Source organism: Bufo gargarizans, chromosome 3 (genome assembly GCF_014858855.1).
Source record: "Bufo gargarizans isolate SCDJY-AF-19 chromosome 3, ASM1485885v1, whole genome shotgun sequence".
NCBI classification, from domain to species: domain Eukaryota; kingdom Metazoa; phylum Chordata; class Amphibia; order Anura; family Bufonidae; genus Bufo; species Bufo gargarizans.
Window position 1 is genome coordinate 516,055,131 of NC_058082.1, and position 19,248 is coordinate 516,074,378.

The window sequence follows — 19,248 nt, forward strand, 5'->3', positions numbered from 1 at the left end:
TGTTAGACTTGGTAACTAATTTGTTGAGGAAAATATCACATCTGTGAGGGGAAAAAGTGCGTGATCCTTTAGGATTAGCAGATAACTTGAAGGGGAAATTAGAGTCTGTTGTTTCCCAGTTATTGGGATTACAATCAGGTGATAGTGGGCGAGCTGTTTTATTTGAAGAAAAGCACCACTGTAAATCACAGCTAATGTGATATAAGCATTATATTTAGGCTACTTTCACACTAGTGTCAGCCCTCACTGGCAGGCTGTTCCGGCGGGGGATCAGCCTGCCGGATCCGTGCTACCGCTAGTGCACCGTGCCGCCGGAAGTCCGCTCTGGTTCCATTCACTATAATGTGGGCGGACCAGAGGTCCGGCTGCAGCATGGCAAGATATAAAACTACGACACGGATCCAGCAGGCTGATAGCCTGACGGAGAAGGCTGCCACTAATGTGAAAGTAGCCTTAGGACCCTTTCACACGAGCGTGACGGATTAGGTCCGGATGCGTTCAGGGTGCGTTCAGTGAAACTCGCACCATTTTGCAAGCAAGTTCAGTCAGTTTTCTCAGCGATTGCGTTCGGTTGTTCAGTTTTTTTCTGCGCGGTTGCAATGCGTTTTGATGCGTTTTTCACGCGCGTGATAAAAAACTGAAGGTTTACAAACAACATCTCTTAGCAACCATCAGTGAAAAACGCATCGCACACGCACTTGCTTGCGGATGCAATGCGTTTTTCACGCAGTCCCATTCACTTCTATGGGGCCAGGGCTGCGTGAAAAACGCAAATATAGAACATGCTGCGATTTTCACGCAACGCAGAGCTGATGCGTGAAAAACAACGCTCATGTACACAGACCCATTGAAATGAATGGGTCAGGATTCAGTGCGGGTGCTATGCGTTCACGTCACTCATTGCACCCCCCGCGCGGAAAACTTGCTCATCTGAAATGGGCCTCACACCTGTGTTTAGGTGCGGATCCATCTGGTATCTGCATAGACGGATCCGCACCTATAATGCAAACGCTTGTATCTGTTCAGAACGGATCCGTTTGCATTACCATGAACAAAAAACAAAAACGAAAAAAAAATATTTCAATTTTTTTTTTTGTTCATGATAATGAAAACGGATCCGTTTTGACTTACATTGAAAGTCAATGGGAGGAGGATCCGTTTTCAATTGCACCATATTGTGTCAGTAATCCGTCCCCATTGACTTACATTGTAAGTCAGGACGGATCAGTTTGGCTCAGTTTCGTCAGACGGACATCAAAATGCTGCAAGCAGCGTTTTGGTGTCCGCCTCCAGAGCGGCATGGAGGCGAAACGGAGGCAAACTGATGCATTCTGAACGGATCCTTATCCATTCAGAATGCATTGCAGCTGAACTGATCCGTTTTGGGCCGCTTGTGAGAGCCTTGAAACGGATCTCACAGGCGACCCAGAAACGGCAGTGTGAAAGTAGCCTTAGCAGGTTTGTGTTTGACCAAAGCGTGTTGTCATAAGACAGATTTCTATCTATTTATATGGGAGGTTAGTTCAGAGCTGTATGGTGATGTCATAAGGTGCTGGCAGTTGATGAATTATTAGTCTCTTGTAAAGTGGTGATGTCATATATCTTCAGCAGGTTGGTTTGTGTTCGAGTGGAATATTTGGTATTATGCACAAAATAATTGCATTTTTAATACAGAATGCTAAGTAAAATAGGGCTGGAGGGGTTAAAAAAATAAAAATAAAATTTTTAACTCACCTTAATCCACTTGTTCAAGCAACCCGGCTTCTCTTCTTTCTTCAGGACCTGGGTAAAGGACCTTTGATGACATCACTGCGCTCATCACATGGTCCATCACATGATCCATCACCATGGTCCATCACATGGTGATGGATCATGTGATGGACCATGTGATGAGCGCAGTGATGTCATCAAAGGTCCTTTACCCAGGTCTTGAAGAAAGAAGAGAAGCCGGGCTGCGCGACCAAGTGGATTAAGGTGAGTTAAAAAAATATTTTTTATTTTTTTTAACCCCTCCAGCCCTATTTTACTTAGCATTCTGTATTAAAAATGCTATTATTTTCCCTTATAACCATGTTATAAGGGAAAATAATACAATCTACACAACACCCAACCTAAACCCGAACTTCTGTGATGAAGTTCGGGTTTGGGTACCAAACATGCCGATTTTTCTCACGCGCGTGCAAAACGCATTAAAATGTTTTGCACTTGCACGGAAAAATCGTGCATCTTATCCGGCCCAAATCCATGACGGCCGTGTGAAAGAGGCCTAAGGCCTTGAAGAAAGAAGAGAAGCCGGGCTGCGCGACCAAGTGGATTAAGGTGAGTTAAAAAAATATTTTTTATTTTTTTTAACCCCTCCAGCCCTATTTTACTTAGCATTCTGTATTAAAAATGCTATTATTTTCCCTTATAACCATGTTATAAGGGAAAATAATACAATCTACACAACACCCAACCTAAACCCGAACTTCTGTGATGAAGTTCGGGTTTGGGTACCAAACATGCCGATTTTTCTCACGCGCGTGCAAAACGCATTAAAATGTTTTGCACTTGCACGGAAAAATCGTGCATCTTATCCGGCCCAAATCCATGACGGCCGTGTGAAAGAGGCCTAAGGCCTCTTTCACACAAGCGATACAGATTGTGTCAGGGTCTGTTCAGTTGAGCCCATGGACACTGATTGTGGTTACCGACAATTGCTATATGCTAGGAAACTGTGTGCCACAGGTACCCCGGAGGCTCTAGACCACTTGTGTCAGGTGGAAGTGGGAGACACTCAAGCGGAGGCGCTGCTGGACTCAGGGAGCTTGGTGACCCTGGTAAGGGCTACCCTGGTGCGGTCCGCTGAGTATACTGGCCGGAAAGTTGGGGTGATGTGCATTCATGGAGACTTGAAAGACTACCCCACCATGCTGGTGTCTCTAACCACGGTGGCCGGCAGGTGGACGCGCAAAGTGGCAAAAATAAATTAAAAATAAATTAACTCACCTTGTCCTCTTCATCGCGCAGTTCCCGGTCTGGTAGATGAGCTGTCGGCTAAAGGACCTTTGGTGACGTCAGATCACATGCTCCAATCACATGGTACATCACCGTGGTGATGTACCATGTGATTGGAGCATGTGATCTGACGTCACCAAAGGTCCTTTAGCCGACAGCTCATCTACCAGACCGGGAACTGCGCGATGAAGAGGACAAGGTGAGTTAATTTATTTTTTATTTTTTTAACCCTCAATTGCCCTTGTACTAAGCATTCTGTATTCAGAATGCTATTATTTTCCCTTATAACCATGTTATAAGAGAAAAAAATACAGTGAATAGACTGTCACCTAGCAACCATGAGTGAAAATCGCACCGCATCCGCACTTGCTTGCGGATGCTTGCGATTTTCACTCAGCCCCATTCATTTCTATGGGGCCTGTCCTGCGTTACAAACGCAGAATATAGAGCATGCTGCGATTTTAAAGCATTGCAGAAGTGATGCGTGAAAAAAATCGCTCATGTGCACAGCCCCATAGAAATGAATGGTGCCGGATTCAGTGCGGGTGCAATACGTTCACCTACCGCATTGCACCCGCGCGGAAATCTCGCCCGTGTGAACTCAGCCTTATTCCCTGAATTTCGGAATAAATTGACAACGCTGACTTTCCTTTTGGAATTTCCACATAGTCATGCAGGTAACAGCTGGATTATCCAATTTTGTGGATTACTGGACACTGGATTAAAAAAATTCTGTGTATTGGGGAACTGCATTTGCAGCTATTCCTTATTATATAGTTATCAGGATAGTACATGTTTATGTATGATATATTACATATTGTATTGTATAGTAATAGTACATATTGATAGATAGACAGACTAGTAATCTACTGCTGTTGTGATGTCCCGTAATACATCACATGATGTTACTGGATCCATTGACGGGTTAATATGATGATGAACACAGCGCTGCTCATAAAGCACGCTAAAGACAAAGCAGCCTTTTTAGGAAACCAATCCTCCCGACAGATCCATAAAATCTGTTCTGGCACAGAACTTTATGGAGAACGTTCTCATTTGCATGTCTCTGTGCAGAGTCACTGTAGCACTGGACTTGTTGGGCTGGATTTTATTGCTCTATGTTTCTATGGAGCTTTTCAGGGAATTTGATTATTTAGATAAACCTATTTTACTGGATTAGTTAGATAACATATCAGTTTAAGATATTTCTACACTGTAGACAGGCAAAAAGGTAGGGGCCCTTTGCCAAGTAAACCCTCTCTAGCTGCATGAGGTTCCAGGTAAGGCCCCTTTCAAACGAGCGAGTTTTCCGCGCCGGTGCAATGTGTGAAGTGAACGCATAGCACCCACACTGAATCCTGGCCCATTAATTTCAACGGGTCTGTGTACATGAGCGTTTTTTTTTTCACGCATCACTTCAGCGTTGCGTGAAAAACGCAGCATGTCCTATATTCAGCGTCTTTCACGCAGCCCTGGCCCCGTAGAAGTGAATGGGGCCGCGTGAAAAACGCATTGCATCCGCAAGCAAGTGCGGATGCAATGCGTTTTTCACTGATGGTTGCTAAGAGATGTTGTTTGTAAACCTTCTGTTTTTTATCACGCGCGTAAAAAACGCATCAAAACGCATTGCAACATCGCCGAAAAAACTGTACAACTGAATGCAATCGCAGACAAAACTGACTAAACTTGCTTGCAAAATGGTGCGAGTTTTACTGAACGCACCCTGAACGCATCTGGACCTAATCCGTCACGCTCGTGTGAAAGAGGCCCAATACAGTTGTAAAAAAGTGGCCTGAAAGTGGCCTTATTTACATAAAACTGGAAATGCCCTTCAGGCCTTCTGCACATGACCATATTTTTTACGTATTGCACACGGACCCATTAATTTCTATGGGGCTGCAAAAAATGTGGACACCACATGGATGTCATCTGTGTGCAGTCCTCATCCATGCCGTCATACTGCAATTATACAACATGTCCTATTCTTATCCGTTTTGTAGACGAAAATAGGCATCCGCATGATTGGCACTTTTTTCACCGATGGTAGCTAGGAGATTGTTAGATTGTTGTTCTTGAGTTTTTCTTCACCTGCGTGAAAAATGCATGCAATCCGGATATTATCCAGATGAAAAAAACTGAAACATTGAACACAATCGCAGAGAAAATGTATTTAAATTGCATGCACAACCATCAATTTTTCCTTGAACAGATCCTGACATAATCCGTATCACTTGTGGGAAAGATCCCTTAAACAGTGTGTTAAAGGAAATATTATTATTGATATTTTGGGTAATCTCAATAATTAATATTGATAAATAAGCATAAGTCGTCTATTGCTACATCCTCCCCATAGGGAGTGGCCTGAGAAAACTGAGGGAGCAAAATAGCAGCCCAGGGTAGAGCAACCAGCAGCTTGAGAGACAGAGCCACACCCCAGTCTCTGAGGAAGCAATTGAGACTACATTGGAGTGTATCAGCTTTTGAGAGGAGAGGTGCGTGCTAAAAAGACTGTGGAGACAACCAACACACTGCTTTTTAACTCCATATTACTTGTGCTTGGAATAACTGGGAGCTTATGGCATCCAGGCCAACTTTGAGAGGCAGATTGGCCATCTGCTAAAGGACCTTGCTGAGCATTGTAGTTCCGCATTCTGATGAGAAAGATAGAGAGAAAGGGAAAAAAGATATTGTACCTCTGTGGCTGAATCAGAGAGAAAAAGAACAAATTTGGGAGACTGCCTCATAAAGGAAACATCTAGGCCTGTCTACCACCTTTGTAGAACTGTGGAAACTGCATCATATAGAAGATCTGCCAGTCCATGCGTGATAAAGACTGTGGCCCAAATGTATTATTATATATTCACCACATTTGTGTTATATCTTTGCGACTTTTTCAACTCCACTTGCGCAATTTTTTTCCGCAAGTGCCATTTCTCTGCCGGCCACTTTCACGAAAAAGGGAGGTGCTGAGGGCGGGAAGGGGTTGGCACCCACGCCGCGTTTATCATCTTCTACACCAGCTTTCTGGAGTAGAAGAACACTGAAATCTACACCAGGCTTATGGACGTGGCGTATGCCTTGTCATAGATTAGGCGCAGGTCCAGCAGCGCACCTGGATATCAAAGCCTGGTGTACGCTGCCAGGCTATGATAGATTAGGGCCTGTGTCTGCTGTATTGGAACTTCATAGCCAGTAAAGAATTGTTATTTGTTTCACAAAACTGGCTGCATAATTGTATGCATCAGTACATACATTGACACTTTGACATTGCCTTTGCATTTTTGTGGGGACCCTGTCGTGTACTCCAACACCCATCAACATCAAGGGCACCCTGAACCTCCACCAGACAGGAGAACCCCCAAAACTAGGGTGTGCCCCGAGGGAACAAGGGCGTGTCCTCCTTTCATTGTACATTGGCCCAGGGAACGCCGGGGAGAACCTATAGCCACTGAGAAGACTACTACCAACATCTGGCCTCCACCACCACTCCCATCCTCTTGCCTCCCTCCTAAGCCCACTGCAGTATTTTATAAAAGCGAAGTGGATTTCCCAGTCTTTCATAATGAGCAGCATGCAAGGAAAAAAATTACTGAACAGTACAGGTGACACTCAAAAAATTTGAATATCGTGCAAAGTTCATTTATTTCAGTAATGCATCTTAAAAGGTGAAACTAATATGAGATAGACTCATTACATGCAAAGCGAGATATTTCAAGCCTTTATTTGTTATAATTTGGATGATTATGGCTTATAGCTTATGAAACCCCAAAGTCACAATCTCAGGTACCCTTTGCTGAGGGGGCATGGATTAATTAGCTGACTAGAGTGTGACCCTTTGAGCCCAGAATATTGAACCTTTTCACAAAATTCTAATTTTAAGCTGCATTAATGCAATTCCTTTTAATTGGCATTACTGAAATAAATGGACTTTTGCACGATATTCAAATTTTCACCTGTATATGGGTATTGTGGTGATCATCTGTCATCACAACACATGATTTCAGTTTGATAGGTTGTAGTGTATGAGGCATATCTTTAAAGGGGTTTTCTGGGTGTTTAATATTGATCACTTATCCTCAGGATAACTCATAACAGGGGTCCCACCGTCAGCTTTGTGAAAAGGCCACAGTGCTCTGGCGAGTGCCACTGCCTCCTTGCATTTGCCAAACACAGTGCTGTACGTTGTATAGCGGCTGTCTTTGCTATTGCAGCTCAGCCCCATTGACTTAAATGGGACTGAGCTGCAACTAAGCTATGTGATCGATGAATGTGACATCACAACTCTAGGAAGAGGCCACGATGCTTACAGAGCCCCACGGCTTCTTCATAGAGCTAATCTCTGGGGTGTCAGGAGCCGGACTCCCACTCCTGAGGATATATTTTCAATATTAAACACCCGGAAAACCCTTGCAATGTGACATTTCCCAGTCAGCCTATCTTTTCCATTGCCAGTTTATTCATTGGTTTAGCATATTTCGCAATAAATAAGTTGGTAGGTTCCGTGGGCAGGAGTGGACTGGGAAGTTAAAGTGGCCCTGGAAAAAAAAACTAAACTAAAAATGACCCCAATGTAGTACATGGGTTCAAATTGACAGAAGGTGGGGCAAAACAGTAGATAATGTTGGAGGGTCAGTGATACCACAGTGCAGCACAGAATACCTCCCCAGCAGCGGTCCCTGTGTGGTGGCTGTAGCTCCCCCGTTCTCTCCTCCAATTATCTCTAATATGGTTAGGGAGAAGGGGGCTCAGGAGGTGAGATTTGGGCCACAACATCAAGCCAGCCCAACCTTTATCATGATGCCTGGAGTTCCTCTAATAATTACCTCTATCGTTCCCCCAGTAGTATGTACCCGACCAGTGGCAGTGAGGAGAGCTCAGGTGGCCCTATGTAGCATCAGCCCACTGGGAAAATTCCCTGTAGGATCTATGGCCAGTCCGCCTGTCTGGGCCCCAACATTCATGTGAATGTTACTTTGACATGTACCATCTACATTACCTAAACATGACTGCAGACCAAGTACAACCCTCCGTGGCAGTGTTATGTTATTTCCTGATGGCAGTGGCCCCTTTCAGCAGGATAATGTGGCCTGCCTTAGAGTTCCGTCCTAGGGGCTCTATACCGGAAAAGAACTGATCAGTTTTATCCCCATGCATTCTGAATGGAGAGCATTCCATTCAGGATGCATCAGGATGTCTTCGGTTTAGTCTTTTTGACTGATAAGGAAGGAGATAATACCGCAGCATGCTACAGTTTTATCTCCGGCCCAAAAAAACTGAAGACTTGCCTAAATGCCTTGTCCGGCATTTTTTTCCATAGGAATGTATTAGTGCCGGATCCAGCATTCAAAATACTGGAATGCCGGATCAATGCTTCCGATCTGCACATGCGCAGACCGAAAAAAAGGTGAAAAAAATAAATGCTGGATCCGTTTTGCCGGATGACACCGGAAAGACAGATCCGGCATTTCAATGCATTTTACTGACTGATCAGGCATTTTTTAGATTGATCAGGATCCCGATCAGTCTTACAAATGCCATCAGTTGGCATACGTTTTGCCAGATCCGGCAGGCAGTTCCGGCGACGGAACTGCTTGCCGGATCACTCTACCACAAGTGTGAAAGTAGCCTAAGGTTTTCACTTGACCTCCAGCTTCACCAAATCGCAATCCGATCATCTGTGGGATGTGCTGGAAGAACAAGTCCAAACATCTTGTTCAGAGGTCATATGGAGTACATGCCTCAGTGGGTCAGGGCTGTTTTGGTGGCACTAGGTAGACCTACAAAATATAAGGCATGTAATTTTAATGTTATAGTTGATCAGTGTATATCAGACGCAGTCATTGCACGCTCTGTATCCTACAGCTGTCTTGTAATGTTTTGCATATTACTGCTGCCCACGCCAAAGACAGGAGTGACAGTATATAACAGTGCCGTAATTGGTTACCAAGTGACTGTTATTACACACCTCGAGGTTATGCAAGATGATGAAGAAAATGAGTTTAGTGACATCTCTGGACATCAAATTGTTAATGAAGTTGGGAGGGAAATTAGCTACATTAATTTATTAAAGACATTTGCTATATGCAGCCCTGTAGTTCTCATTAGCATAGCAGAGAAAGCTTCAGCTAATTGATACATGGAGGCAGAATCTCTCCGCTGGGCCTCAAGGCAAAGGAGAACTGCTGGTTGCTGGTAAGGGTAATTTCACACTAGCGTTTTTCATTTCCGGTGTTGAGTTCCGTCATAGGGGCTCAGTACCGGAAAAAAACTGATCATTATTTTTTCCTAATGCACTCTGAATGAAGAGAATTCCATTCAGTAGGCATCAGGATGCATCAGTTCAGTCCCTCTTACGTTTTTTGGATGGAGAAAATACTGCAGCTCTGGCCAAAAATACTGATCACTTGCTGGAATGCCGGATCCGGCATTAATTTACATTGAAGTGTATTAGTGTCGGATCCGGCATTAAGTGTTTCGGCATGCGCAGATCTTTAAAAACACAAAGAAAATTGAATATCGGATCCGTTTTTCCGGATGACACCGGAGAGACGGATCCGGTATTTCAATGCATTTGTCAGACGGATCTGCATCCGGATCCGTCTGACAAATGCCATCCGTTTGCGTCCAGATTGACGGAACTGCCTGCTGGAATCCTCTGCCGCAAGTTTGAAAGTACCCTTAATTGCTCAGTATTTGTAATGTTCTTCAGGCAGATGGTCTTACCAAGTGATTCTCATGACTTTGTGTGGGCTGAAATGACAGATTCAATTTGTATACAATGCTAGGCACATTGTAGCTGTGAATACAGTGCTATAGTTCCACACGCAGTAATCTACGTAGGAGCTTCATAACAGGTGAGAGAGTGGTGATGACGCTGAATATAGAATGCATTCGGAATGCATGTGCAGAAGTATTCAGAGCCTTTGCTATGACACTTGAAATTTAGCTCTGGGGGCCTCCCATTTCTTTTGATCATCAATGAGATGTTTCAACACCATGACTCGAGTCCACCTGTGGTAAATTCAGTTGATTGGACACGCTTTGAAAAGACACAGCCCTATCGAGATAAGATCTCAAAGCTGACAATGCATATCAGAGCAAAAACCAAACGATAAGGAGCAAAGAACTGACTGTAGAGCACAGATATGGAGGGGATAGACCTAATGATCGTTCTTTGTGGTTGTTGTTTAAGACATCTCTGTCTACATGGAGAGATGTACTGCAGACAAACAATTCTTTTCATGGCCACAAAAAGATGCAGTCAGTGACAAAAGAGCATTTGCTTGTTGGATGGCGGCAATGTTTACAATATTGGAAATGCATAAAAGGACCTTCTTGCAAACCATAAATTATCAAATCTTAGAAATCTGAGATATGATGAGGAGACATCTGTTTTACACATCTATTCCCTATATTATTGCAGTGATGTAAGGAAGGTTGGCCTTATATCGGATGGTGGTCTTTGCATTAGCATCTAATATTGCCTCTCCCTCCTTATGGTATACTAATTAAATTGTTCTAAACCACCCAAATAACACTAATCAATCAATAAAACTAGGGAGTGTAGATGTGTAGCTGCATTCTGTTCCACTGCTTCACCATAGATTTGGGCACCAAATGTGGCATCAAGGGTGTAAACCACTGGGGCTACATTCAGTAATGACAAGTGCACCCACACAGGTCACACACTCTCAAGGCTAGCCCTGTGAACAGAATAATGTAGTCTTTAGGATATAGTATAACTTATTTGACTGTAATTTCCAGGCAATACAATCTTCCATAGAAAACAAACCCAAAGAGGTTGCTGCTATGGTCCTTGGAATCATCAGCAAGCCCTGATATACAGTTTACATATAATATAATCATCTGTAATAGTGAGATAGATCTGGCTGGCATAAAAGTATTATCAGTAGTGTGATACATCCCCCAAACCCCTAAAGCTTGTTACCTATAGAGGGAGCAGTACTGATGTGGTGAGCCTATACATCCCATACAGGTGCAGACTGGGAACTTAATGTGGCTCTGGAAAACTAAACTAAAAGTGGCCTCATGTAGGCGGGTCCAAATTAACAGAAATCGGGGGAACATAAATAGGCGGGGCCAGGAAGAGAGAAGGGTTTAGGTGGCCCTCTGGGCATTGGCCCATTGGGAAATTTCCCTGTAGAGTCTGTGGCTAGTCCTGATCCCATGACCATAATTTGTCCTCGTCGCTCTAATTTTTCAGTTTTTTATTGCCACATACAGCTGCAAGAAAAAGTATGTGAACCCTTTGGAATGATATGGATTTCTGCACAAATTGGTCATAAAATGTGATCTGATCTTCATCTAAGTCACAACAATAGACAATCACAGTCTGCCTAAACTAATAACACACAAATAATTAAATGTTACCATGTTTTTATTGAACACACCATGTAAACATTCACAGTGCAGGTGGAAAAAGTATGTGAACCCTTGGATTTAATAACTGGTTGAACCTCCTTTGGCAGCAATAACTTAAACCAAACATTTCCTGTAGTTGCAGATCAGACGTGCACAACGGTCAGGAGTAATTCTTGACCGTTCATCTTTACAGAACTGTTTCAGTTCAGCAATACTCTTGGGATGTCTGGTGTGAATCGCTTTCTTGAGGTCATGCCACAGCATCTCCATCGGGTTGAGGTCAGGACTCTGACTGGGCCACTCCAGAAGGCGTATTTTCTTCTGTTTAAGCCATTCTGTTGTGGATTTACTTCTATGCTTTGGGTCGTTGTCCTGTTGCAACACCCATCTTCTAGAAGAAAAAAGGGAGTGAGCACTCACAACATTCGGACCATAGGATATCGGGATCAATTTGATATTTATTGGGACCTATTTGATCCAATAAAACAATAACATTCACATAAAATTATACACTAAAACAATAATAAAAGTAATTGGTACCAATGTGTAAAATATATACTGATAGGGGGTGGAAAACTCAATGTTGATGCCACAATCCTTTGGACAATTGGTATTACAGATGATCTTATATGAAACACTTATTAAATTTACAGTCCACTTCTGGTACTTGTGGTACCACAAACCAAATCAAAGTGTCCAAAAGAATGAAAAGACCACCTTTAGTACTTGTGTTACCGCAAACCGCTATTCAAATGACAGTGTCCAAAAGGTACCCGCAATGGGTCACTTCCAAATGGTATATGCAGACACAATGTATTTGTAGCCTTAGAAGTCCCTCCGTAGTTGTTTGCAGCTATCAGTAGGGCCGCTCAAATCGGTAGATTAAAGCCACTTCGTGTTCAAGTCGGTAATACAGGTTCCTACCTGGTTCCTAGTGTCAACTCCCACTGTCGCGTCTCAGAATCCTCCATGAGAGGCGAGCTGCGCCGGCTGCTTCGGCGTCTCGCGACGACCGTCTCGTACTGATGACGTCACACTATCGCAGGACTAGACAGGCAGGGATAATACCTTATTCGTAGCGTCCATAGCTATATGTTTAAGCGGTCCTTGTAGCTGGAAAATTTTTTCTCCTTTCTGATTATTATCGCATGGCCATGCAATGGAGATCCATTGCGGTTTTAATGCGGTATAGTTGCGGTTTTTCCAACTCAGTTGCGTTTTTTCTGGCAGTGCGACTAACACATTGCTGGATTGTGCCATATTAAATATTTAAGTTAAGAACCCAATATATTAAGTTAAAAATAACACTTTAATAGATGAAAATCTCAAATATAGTATATATGTATTAAGAATATTTAAAATATAAATAAACATGCATCTTTATCATACACAACATATTAAAACATTCTCTTATAATCCATTGGCTGAAAGATCTCCAATATTATTTGGAGAAATTATTCGTACAATTGCAAGTTGATAAGGAGGATCGGGATTCTGCCAATGATGATAGACAATAGGGTTCAGACGCGTGTGACGTCATCAGTACGAGACGGTCGACGCGAGATGCCGAAGCAGCCGGCGCAGCTCGCCTCTCGTGGAGGATTCTGAGATGCGACAGCGGGAGTTGACACTAGGAACCAGGTAGGAACCTGTATTACCGACTTGAACACGAAGTGGCTTTAATCTACTGTTTTGAGCGGCCCTACTGATAGCTGAAAACAACTACGGAGGGACTTCTAAGGCTACAAATACATTGTGTCTGCATATACCATTTGGAAGTGACCCGTTGCGGGTACCTTTTGGACACTGTCATTTGAATAGCAGTTTGCGGTAACACAAGTAATAAAGGTGGTCTTTTCATTCTTTTGGACACTTTGATTTGGTTTGTGGTACCATAAGTACCAGAAGTGGACTCTGTAAATTTAATAAGTGTTTCATATAAGATCATCTGTAATACCAATTGTCTAAAGGATTGTGGCATCAACATTGAGTTTTTCACCCCCTATCAGTATATATTTTACACATTGGTACCAATTACTTTTATTATTGTTTTAGTGTATAATTTTATGTGAATGTTATTGTTTTATTGGATCAAATAGGTCCCAATAAATATTAAATTGATCCCGATATCCTATGGTCCGAGTGTTGTGAGTGCTCACTCCCTTTTTTCTTCTATTTTTACTATTTTTTGGGTCGGGCACCCAAGTTGAGTTAGCAGCACCCGTCATAGCCACTAGGTGTGAGCCAACCACCTATCTATAACACCCATCTTCTGTTGGGCTTCAGCTGGTGGACAGATGGCCTTGAGTTCTCCTGCAAAATGTCTTGATAAACTTGGGAATTCATTTTTCCTTCGATGATAGCAATCTGTCCAGACCCTAACGCAGCAAAGCAGCCCCAAACCATGATGCCCCCACCACCATACTTCACTGTTGGGATGAGGTTTTGATGTTGGTGTGCTGTGCCTCTTTTTCTCCACACATAGTGTTGTGTGTTTCTTCCAAACAACTCAACTTTGGTTTCATCTGTCCACAGAATATTTTGCCAGTACTGCTGTGGAACAGCCAGGTGCTCTTGTGCAAACTGTAATGCAGCAATGTTTTGTTTGGACAGCAGTGGCTTCCTCTGTGGTATCCTCCCATGAAATCCATTCTTGTTTAGTGTTTTACGTATCGTAGATTCGCTAACAGGGATGTTAGCATATGCCAGAGACTTTTGTAAGTCTTTATCTGACACTCTAGAATTCTTCTTCACCTCATTGAGCAGTCTGCGCTGTGCTCTTGCAGTCATCTTTACAGGACAGCCACTCCTAGGGAGAGTAGCAGCAGTGCTGAACTTTCTCCATTTATAGACAATTTGTCTTACCGTGGACTGATGAACAGCAAGGCTTTTGGAGATACTTTTATAACCCTTTCCAGCTTTACGCAAGTCAACAATTCTTAATCGTAGGTCTTTTCAGAGCTCTTTTGTGTAAGGCATCATTCACATCAGGCAATGCTTCTTGTGAAAAGCAAACCCAGAACTGGTGTGTGTTTTTTATAGGGCAGGGCAGCTGTAACCAACACCTCCAATCTTATCTCATTGATTGGACTCCAGTTGTCACATCTGTGACAGGTCTCAGAAGGTCTGAAAGATTATCTACGCATTAGTGATCTGACAGCCTCTTTTGGTTTCACTTTGTCTGTGTGTTGCTGGTATGTCCACACCTCCTGTTTAGGTGTGGATCATGTGACCTTTACCTCGCCCTATTTAGTCTGACTTTTCCCATCACTCCTTGCTTGGGATAGCTTAATTTGGTCTTGGAAGAGCTGGATTGTGGTTCATGTTGAAGTACTGTTCATCCTTCATCCTCTGAAGTTAAGTGTTCCGCTTGTCGTGTTTTGTATTCCCCACCCACCCTGGTTGTTTACTAGGCCTCAGTGAGATGCTAGTTCCTTCACCTTGGAAGAAACAGGTGGTCTCTGCTCTGTCATTATCTTTAGGGCATCTGAGGGTCACCAGGGTTTTCTAGGTTCCCGTGTATGGGAATCTCTACCATCAAGAGGTGCCCATACGAATAGGAGTTAGGGCCAGTAGCAGGGTTTTACAGGTGGTGACCCTTTTTCTTCCCTAGCGGTGAGGCCTAGTGTCTTTCCCCTTCCTTCTTGATTGTCTTTTGGTGTTCTCCCCTACTACATCAGAGACACCAGTTGGCTGACACCTCACTCCAATTAGCTCTTGGAGATGTCATTAGTCTAGGGGTTCACATACTTTTTCCACCTGCACTGTGAATGTTCACATGGTGTGTTCAATAAAAACATGGCAACATTTAATTCTTTGTGTGTTATTAGTTTAAGCAGACTGTGACTGTCTATTGCTGTGACTTAGATGAAAATCAGATCAAATTTTATGACCAATTTGTGCAGAAATCATTCCAAATGGTTCACATACTTTTTCTTGGAACTGTATAGACACAGAGGGGATATTTATTAATCTAAAATACCCCTAAATTAGGTGTATTGCAGGCACAGATTGTGGCAGCTGGTTGCGCCGAAATCTGCGACTTCTCCCCGCTCACGCTAGGTCTAAATTTGTGGTTGGGGAGGGGGGCAGGTTGGCAGGCCCATCTCATTCATTATTTGACTAGAAAAAGGTCTAAATGTAAGACATCTTGGAAGCTGTCTTACATTTGGAACTGGCACTGGACGCGCCGAAGGTATGGAGAGGCTGGCGCCAGCGCATGGCCTTTATTAAGACCAGTGTCTAAAACTCCGGTCCTAATAAATGTGCCCCAGAGTTCCCAGGTAGTCAGCATTCTCCAAGAGATGCTACAATTGTAATATCCCCTCTGCAGCAGATTATCACAGCTTTAGATTCTTATCTCCTGAAAGAACGAGGAAAGCAAAAGTGGCAAGTAAAAATTGGAGCAAATATGAGTACAAACGGCTCATCAAAGTGTGAAGATGTATGTTAATTAGCAGAAAATGAATGGAAAAATATTAATGTGATTGAAAACAAATCAGAACGATTCCTGGGACATTTGGTATTTTAGTTGCAGTTTGCACAATGTTTATATACAGCAGCACTGATATGTTAATTTTAACAGATGAAGAAATACTGTACACAAGTCATAAAAAACCCAACCCATCTGTGTCTCCTCGATGATAAAATGTATAATTACCATGGAGATCCCCTGAACTGCGGCTTCATTCCATGCCTTTGTCAGTGAAAAATAAGAGCAGTTGGGATGAGAGATGAGCCCTTGGGTGATGACGGTTATTATCTCCAATACAGAAATGAGTTTCTTAGCTATCTGTAATTAAAGCACGGCTCAGGAATTCCTATATTAACCTTTTTCTTAAAACATCTCTTAAAATGAGAATTTATTGTCCATACGTACAATATGATCATCCACAAAAATCCTGCCTCCTGATTAAGGCTACTTTCACACTGGCGTTTTGGCTTTCTGTTTGTGAGATCCGTTCAGGGCTCTCACAAGCGGTCCAAACCGGATCAGTTTTGCCCTAATGCACTCTGAATGGATAAGGATCCGCTCAGAATGCATCAGTTCAGTCTCTGTTCAGTCTCCATTCCGCTTTGGAGGCGGATACCAAAACGCTGCGTTTTGGTGTCCATCTGATGAAACTGAGCCAAACATTCTGACACACAATGTAACTCAATGTGGATGGATCTGTTTTCACTGACACAATCTGGCACAATAGAAAACTGATCCGTCCTCCATTGACTTTCAATGGTGTTCAAGACGGATCCGTTTTGGCTATGTTACAGATAATACAAACGGATCCGTTCTGAACAGATGCAGACAGTTGTATTATCTGAACGGAAGCATTTGTGCAGATCCATGACGGATCCGCACCAAAAGCGAGTGTGAAAGTAGCCTAAACCATTAAAGTCTAAGGCAGGAATTAATCATGGGAGTAATATCTGAAGTCAGTTTTGAGTCTGTGTTGGTGTAATTTGCGCCAATTAATAAAATAGTATATGTTTTGGCTCATCTTTAACACTTTTGTCTATAAATGCAATTCAGGTTTCTGTATCCCCACCCCTACAAGAGTGACCCCCCAAGAGTTCCAGTCATAAATCTGGGGTGAAATTCATTAACATATCTAACCACATCCACGTTTACATCAACTTTTCAAAACTTAGGTGAGTGGTGGAAAAATGTAAAATGTTTGCACAACTGACCTCAAAAAGTCACAAAAGCTCTATTTTTTTTTTACTTTTTGAAGATATAATTCTGGAGTGCAGGGCATGATAAATCCTCCCCTCCCCCCACAGTTCTTTTGTGACTGAACAACGTCCCCCTCATGTCTTACTGCCAGGTATGCCTCTTTTCTGAAGCTGCCTTACTCTTTGTGCAGTTTTTGATGCTTCCACTTTGAGTGGTTGGGGTTCGAGACAAGTGTGTGTATCAGGGAAGGGCAGTCTATTATATGGCTGATAGAATTTCTGTGACCATTTCTACACATTTTGCTACATGTAATGAAATGGTGGTCACCAAGACTGGAAGTCAAGTGGTTGCTAGGTAACCTAAACTAATACACCATGCATTATATGCTAAATGTGCAGTATATAAAGGCTATTTGTACAGAATTGTTGTAGTAAAAGGCTTAACATTTCCAATACTTTTTAAAAACTTTAATAGCTTTTGATTGGTGGGTGTCTGACACCCGGGACCCCTTCCATTCAGCAGTTTGATAAGGCACCCAAGTGAATGGGTCTGAGCTGCGATACCAAGCTCACCCTCTATACAATGTACAGAGCTGAGCTTGGTAAACTGCGATAAGGCTGCAGCGCTTACGGGTCATTGGTGGGGTCACGGATGTCGGACTGCCTCCTACCAGATGCTGACGACCTATCCAGAGGAGAGATCATCAGTTAAAGTCCCAGAAAACCCCTTTGAATTGGGACTTAGACTGGCCTGGTCTATGTCCTGCTTCGTCCTCTTACCTGTATAAGATGCTATAGAATTTTATGAAGCCTATCTAAAAATGACCTGTTGTTTAAAATCAAAGGATTATGCTGAACATTTTTAAATAATTTTTGTTGTGTGTGTGTATATATATATATATATATATATATTTGTGGTCATGGCTACGGCCAAGAGATATCCGAAGAACCCTAAGGAGAGAAACAACGGGAACAACCTAACCCAGCTAGGCGTGTCTTAGCTAACCTGACTAAATGGCTTGTTGTGTGCCCTAAGCCATGATCGTGGGTAGGCCTGTAAGTGGGCGTACCCTGTGGAAATGAGAAGATAAGGGAGGGAGGGTGGGGCACCTGAGAACACACGCCTGTGAGTGAGGCTATGGCTCGTATATGAAGAGCCTCCGCCCCTCCCACAAATGCAGGCTGACTAATCAGCCTTACCAACTTGTGGTCATGGCTACGGCCAAGAGATATCCAAAGAACCCTAAGGAGAGAAACAACGGGAACAACCTAACCCAGCTAGGCGTGTCTTAGCTAACCTGACTAAATGGCTTGTTGTGTGCCCTAAGCCATGATCGTGGGTAGGCCTGTAAGTGGGCAAAAGCCAAGCCAAGTAGGGTAGAAAAGGAACTCTAATGGCATGTGCAAACTAATCCCCAAGCCAACTGCAAGGTGTCAGGGATCTAGAGCGAAAAATCTGGGATGTATGAGGCAAGGCCAGAAGGAGACCTACAACCCATCTTGTGGATAACAAGGCCAGAGACATGATGCTCAATATTGCGGATACTGCCCCAAAGCGGAATGGAGGACTGGGAATACGTTGTGAAATGGATCATGAAAACCAACTGAACCTTGTAAAGTTTTGGTTCTAGGGAGTACTGGCAATGCCCTAGCTTCAGGAGATCGTGGGACCGAGGAATGAGGGCCAAAAATAACTATGTAGATAGGAAGAGAATCCTTGAATAGTTCCCCAGACAACAGCTATCTGCTAGCCGTGGTCCGCGCGTTGTTCTACTGTGTGCCCCTGAGAATTGTTTTAACGCTTGAGACGTGAAGACCGACTTACTATCTGAATCTTCTACCATGAGGAAATGCTGAACTTTGTCCAAAACCTGATTTAACGTGGTTATAGGGAGTCTGAGGTCAGTGCGACAAGAAGCTATGAGGCCATAATATACAAGATTCTGTCTATGCCCTCCATGAGTGAGGGAATCCAATTGCAATGAAGCTACTGGCGAAAATGAATTCCTGGTCGTGGTAAAAAGGCACAGACAACCATTGGTCGGACCCCTGAAGCCATGGGGCCGAAGCAACCACCAGGGGCCCATGGGGCCGGGCAGCCGCCGGGGTGCGAACCTTAGAATTGAGGACGGCTGGGGAAAAGATTGGGGCTTAACCTAACGGGTTTAGTAATCAACCGGGACTCGATAACCTGGAAAG

General features: G+C 43.3%; 1 protein-coding gene across 4 annotated transcripts in view; it reads left to right on the forward strand.

Moving 5' to 3' along the window:
* SH3KBP1 (SH3 domain containing kinase binding protein 1) overlaps window positions 1-19,248 on the forward strand; it is a 395,797-nt gene that overhangs the window by 91,235 nt on the left and 285,314 nt on the right. The window contains exon 2 of one of the 4 annotated variants that reach the window (XM_044283979.1): window positions 16,907-17,025. The exons of the other annotated variants lie outside the window; for them this stretch is intronic. The gene's annotated coding sequence lies outside the window, so the exon portion shown is untranslated. The remainder of the gene's footprint in view (window positions 1-16,906; window positions 17,026-19,248) is intronic. 4 annotated transcript variants of the gene reach the window in all.